Consider the following 6,554-nt stretch of genomic DNA (forward strand, 5'->3'; position numbering starts at 1 on the left):
AAATTATAAATGGTAGTCTATAAATGAAAATTAAATAATCTTGACACAGATTCAGGTTTCAGATGTCAAATATATGCAGGCCTGTATTTTAAAGGTTACCCCTATATGCAATTTGGAATATCTCAATAGCTCTTGAAATGCCTGGAAAGGGAATCACCGCGAACTTAACCTCTCAAACCAGATAGAGGGTAAGTCTCACTAAATTGGTTATAACCAGTCCAATTTTGATGAATATCACCACTAGTGGCCAGAATTTTGATCAACTGATGGTCATTGATAAGCAATGAAACTAATTCAGTCCAAACTCTCGACAAACCTCCAAATGGACACAACTCAATAACAAGGACTTGCCAGAAATTTGATCAATTGATTATCATTGATAAGCAATGAAACTAATTCAGTCCAAACTCTCTACAAGCCTCGAAATGGACACTACTCAATAACAAGGAGGACGATAAAGAATACAAATAAAATTTAAATGAATACTTTCACAGCTAAATGGGGAAAATATAATTTTCTAGTGCTTATGATTCTTAAAAGCTACTTAACAGAAAATTTGGCTGTGCACTTCTAGGGCTTTGCATTAAACTCTGTTATAGGGGCTGTGTCATTTATCCTAATGAAAAGACTTCATGGCTGTTGAAATCATGACCCTATTTGGAAATTTTCTCCTAAGACCCATGGAGAAGAGCGAACCTGTACAAATTGTATACCTCAAGTCATCTCAAACAAAAAACACCTCCTCCTAGGCTCTCCGGCCAAGGAACCCATTGGAGATGACTACAGAAGAATTTTTTTTTTATAAAATACTTTTGTTCAATGATGAGCAGCATATCTCAGATGTGAGATGTATCACGACTTAGAAGCATATCATTACCTACCAGCATTGATTTATTTTAAACACGGATCTAACATTAGATCTATTTTAAACACTGATCTAACACACTGATCTAACATTAGATCTATTTTAAAAAGGCAACATTCTTGATAAAATTTCTGGTATCTTATAATTAAACTCAATTCCAATTTTCCCATTTTTATTCTCAGAAGAGGTCCTAGAGACCGCGTAGGTCTCGAAGGGCGCTAAACCATAAACATAAACAAACAAAACCAAATTCATCCAAGAACCTTGCAATAGCAATGATACAGCTACTCTATTGTTTTGTGCTGATACAGATCCCATTGACCAAATCTAAGACCGCTAGATTTTGATACTATATAGCAACTGTATACTGATTCCTGACTTCACTTCCTAACATGCATAAGACATAACTTCCATTATTATTTTTGTTCAAAAACAAACCCATCTTTCAGCGTCATCCTCCAACTGTTCGTCAGAATACTCATCAAAACCCTTTTCAGTGGTCAGCCCACGATGGCTTAAAAGCCTCTAGCCATGTTCTAAGCCACATTCCTGCAAGGGATTTTGCTTGTAATGTCCAAACTCTTGACAGTGAAAACCAGATGAACCCCAAAAGCTAGAATCATTATTACCATATACAGAGCCATCAAGACTACAGGGCGCTCTCTGTAACAAAAAACCTGGGCGAAGCAGATTCAGACACAACCTAGAAGCTTTGGATGGTAAGAAGATCGCCATGGAAAAATTCAATCCGCTTCCAACCCAAAATCGAAATGTGGATGTGGTATATGTGGGGGAGGGCAGTGAAAATATATTCGAGAGTGACAAAAGAATTGGAAAAAGCAGTAATGCATATCTGCGAGAGTGACAAAAGAATTGGAAAAAACAGCAATGCAACTGAAAGGGCCAGGTTCAATGCACAGCAGAACTGGAGGTGAAAAAAAGGCAACTCAAATATTTCGAAAAAGCAGTCAACTTCAAATCAACGGTTGAAACTATCAAACTTGATCAAATGGTTCAGGTTAAAAGTGTTGACAATTGTTGATGCATAGGAAGGCCTATCGGCCTAAACATTCCTGCAAGGGATTTTTCTTGTAATGTCCAAACTCTCAACAATGAAAACCAGATGAACCCCAAAAGCCAGAATCATTATTACCATATACAGAGCCATCAAGACTACAGAGCGCTCTCTGTAACAAACAACCTGGGCGAAGCAGATTCAGACACAACTTAGAAGTTTTGGATGGTAAGAAGATCGCCATGGCAAAATTCAATCCGCTTCCAACCCAAAATCGAAATGTGGATGTGGTCTATGTGGGGGAGGGCAGTGAAAATATCTTCGAGAGTGACAAAAGAATTGGAAAAAGCAGTAATGCATATCTGTGAGAGTGACAAAAGAATTGGAAAAAACAGCAATGCAACTCAAAGGGCCAAGTTCAATGCATAGCAGAACTGGAGGTGAAAAAAAGGCAACTCAAATATTTGGAAAAAGCAGTCAACTTCAAATCAATGGTTGAAACTGTCAAACTTGATCAAATGGTTCAGGTTAAAAGTGTTGACAATTGTTGATGCATAGAAAGGCCTATTGACCTAAATATAAATTTTAACTTTAATTGATAATATATATATCTATATATATATATATTTATTTATTTATTTATTTATTTATTTTATAATATGTATAAATTTTAATTAAAAAAAAAACTAAAGAGAATAACTATTTTACAGTGAAATAATAAAAATCAAATGCATCACGATGTGTAGATAACACAAATCTAAATCTTTAATCATATTCAGATGTGAACTAAATGGTGGGCAATGAATCAAACAATCTTCATTTACAGTGCATTGTATTTTTTTATTTTGAGGTTTTTCTTCAGAGTTTATTATTATTTACTTTTTTATCCATGTGAAGCGAACGAACTCTTTTTGGCAAAATACATGGTTGGTAAAAATAATATAATATTTTAAAAATTTTGAAAAAAAATGATATTCATGTATATATTTAAAAATAAATAGATTATATTCATGCATTTATATATTGAATTAGAAATTATATAATATATAAATAATAAGAAAAATTACTTTTACAAAATGGAAATATATTAACTATTTATGAACAATTATGTAGATGGATAATTCACAATTTTACGACAAAATTTTTAATAATGATAATGAAGTTTTGTTCATTTTTTTTTTTATAGAATATGATCAATAGATAATTTACATTATTATGTAAATTATCTTAATTATAAAAAAATTTAAATGTTTGTGGTCCTTTACTAAACAAAAGATATCTAGAATATAAACCTAAAATTTGGGTCTCCTCTTACATGTCAACTTGGATCCCATGTGTAATATATATATATATATATATATATATATATATATATATATTTATATTTAACCATATTTAGTAAATCCAAACCACTTTATCTAGATTAAGATTATAGCACAATTATTTTGTTATCTTGGTAAGTGGGACAACCTAATTATGTGTAACCTAAATGTGGAGAGGTAAGTATTATGTGAGAAGACCATCCTAGACACATATCATGGCCTCGTCATTGTTAGTTGACTTATAAGAACACTTGTCATGTGAATGCTGAGAACCAATAGAAAAAAAATCTTGATATTAAATAGTAAAACTATACCACAAACTAAATTTAAAATTATAAAAAATTATTATATTTCCACTTGTTGTATTTATACATCTTACACTAATAAATTTATCTTTTAACAACACTAAATAACATTTATAAAAAATATAATAAATCACAATTAGAATGTTAGCAATAATATGAAAATGACACATGAAATCTACATTAGAAAAATCCTCAATAAAGAAAAAAGACCCGCCATTCACATGAGATATTATATTACTTTTAAAAGATTAAAATCTTCGATGATATCCTCTAAATAAGCTAGACAATTGCGTCACATCCTATTCTACGTCTATTTTTCTAAATTATTAATAAAAATAATGATGAGCAACCATTCCCATGGTTCATTTTCAAAATATAAGTAAATTGAACCTATTTAGATCCCTTCACCAAACTTCTTTTCTATTTTATACCCCACAAACAACAATTTGTTTTCATTTTTATTTTTTATATATTTTAAAATTAAATAAATTACGCAATTTTACTTATTTTAAATTTTTAAATTCAATGAAGTTCGCAAGTTTAGTTGAAATATACCAAAATCCCCAGCCTTTTCCAAATCTATATTCATCACCATCCCTAAATAATCTAAAACGAAATACGTATATGGATGATAACGAAACCCACTTGCATAGAATGGAGCACATATCAATGAGTATATGGTTCACAGTTCCATGGAAAATCTCTCCCTAATAATGATAAAGACATTCTATTATAGTTGAATACATTAGGAAAATAACGTACATCTTTATATTTCGATATATTGAATTCCAAGCGGTTGTGTTTCTCTAGAAAAAAATTTATAGGTTGTCAAGAATATGAACTCAAACATTAAGTTTCATCCTAATATTCATACATTATATTATTATTTTATAATTATTGTTATTATATTTGAATTAATAATGTAGTAAAGATGGAAGGTCATGTATTATTGAAGAAAGTGCGGGAAATATTAATTCTTGATTGTTTTGTGATTCATATTTAATATTTCTCGTCACATAATATATTAATTAATGTTTTATTTAAATTAATGATGTAGTAAAGATGGAAAAGCATGTATTATTGAAGAAAGTGTTGAAGATATTAATTTTAGATTGTTTTGTGATTTATATTGAATATTTTTCATCATAGAATATATTAATTAATTTTCCCTGAGTGATTTGCTTGGTTAGGAAATTATTAATTAACTTTTAAATTAATAAGTAACAAAAATAATTTGTTAATTTAACTAAATTGTAATTAAAATGATTAATTTACTATAACAATCGATGATAGCTAAGTTGTTTTAATACAACAAAGTTGTATTTTTACATAATTTGCCTGTGGACATACAACAAAGTTGTATTTTTACATAATTTGCCTGTGGACCTATGGGTTATGAGCCCATGTATACATCAAAAGCATTATAATTGGTGGACTTCACAAAAAAACCCGACCAATCAATCAATAATGAATGGTCTTGGTGGTTGGAACTCAACAAGGTTTTAATCTCGTTGTATAAAACTTTATCACGTCCTAATCAAATGTTAGCCTTTGCACACTTTCGGAAGTGATATGTGTCTGATTACCGATTAAACAGATGATCCGATCACTCTGAACTTTAAACTCTTTTTAATTAGTTTATCAGATCCGCTAGCCGAGGTAACTTTCTTGCAAGTTTTCGCGCGATCACCGTGGATCTTCTTCCATCAGACGGTTATCGCGTCGTCCGCTTTCCAACTAGCTCAAACAATCTCCACCGTCGATGTGACCCCGCTCAATCCAACAACCATCGCATCATCTTGCATTCCAAGTAGCACGACAATTAATACTCTGAAATCATGTGAGAAAAGTTGTTCTCTCGTGCTACATGTCAACTGCTAAGGTTAATCGTGTAGAATTTAGAAATACAACTTTCCACATTTAGGGCACGCGAGATACTCCTTACCACTGGCCGAATACCACCCACGTTCTCAATACAAAACTTAAAGAAACTCAGCTTAATAAAGGGTTAGCGCTTAATCTCCACCATTCCTCTTCTGTCATTGTTATCTGTCGATCTAGTTAATCTAACAGTTTTCGCTACGATGTTCAATCGACTCCAGTTTCGATTGAACACCTCTTCTCCGTTGATCTGTTCTGAAATCCAACGACTCTCTCTTTTGCTTATCAATGGAATTTGCATTACAACACACTTTATCTAAGGCAAAGTTCATAGGAGCTTCATCCCTTACACTCACACACACATATTTATCAATTCAAAGTAAAGAATATATATGTATAGACACAGACACACAAAATACAGATAACATATGTATTTCAATTATATAGAGAACTTGGTTACAAGCTAAGGCCTCATGGCCCGAACTCATAAATTGCCCTGCGACTACATTGTGTACTCTATCTCCCTCTCTTTCACACAACACAGACTCTTTTATATAGGAAATTACAAAAGGGAGGGATCGTTTAAGATCCATGAGTTTCTCCCACAATCGCTCAATCAAATCCCCTAAATCTCTCTATATGCACACATGGCAGATAATTACATTTAATTGAGCCTTATCAATTCCATCAATTTAGCTCTATTTAAACAGAATTTGCCCCGGTTTACAATGATTGTCCATGTTTCCCTTTTCACAGCTCAAAATTTCAATTTTGATTAAGGGTGGTCAGATGCTCCTGCATCAGACTCCCAAGGCACAAAAATTTATGACCTCCTGGTCATATGCTTCTCCATCCCTTAGCAATTCTACCCACATCCTCTATGGAATTTACTTTATGATATTTCTATGAGCTGCAACAAAACCTCTGCAGTAACAAGTCCTCCCTGCTACATGATACCTCACTAAGCTTCTCGCCTCTGAGCTTAGTCTTTCGGCATCTCTCGGGTTATCTCTTCTAGAACCAATTGAGAAATCCTGGCTCTTGGTTGCTGCAATCTTCTCACCTTCTTCTGTCGCTTTCTGTATGACAATATAAAGACCACAAACTCACCAATCTTCAACATAATTGTACCTCTTTCTTTTGCACACAGAATCTTCTTTTGCTCT

Source organism: Pinus tabuliformis, chromosome J (assembly GCF_031772625.1).
Source record: "Pinus tabuliformis cultivar Carrire ecotype Pingquan chromosome J, CPIR1, whole genome shotgun sequence".
Lineage (NCBI taxonomy): Eukaryota > Viridiplantae > Streptophyta > Pinopsida > Pinales > Pinaceae > Pinus > Pinus tabuliformis.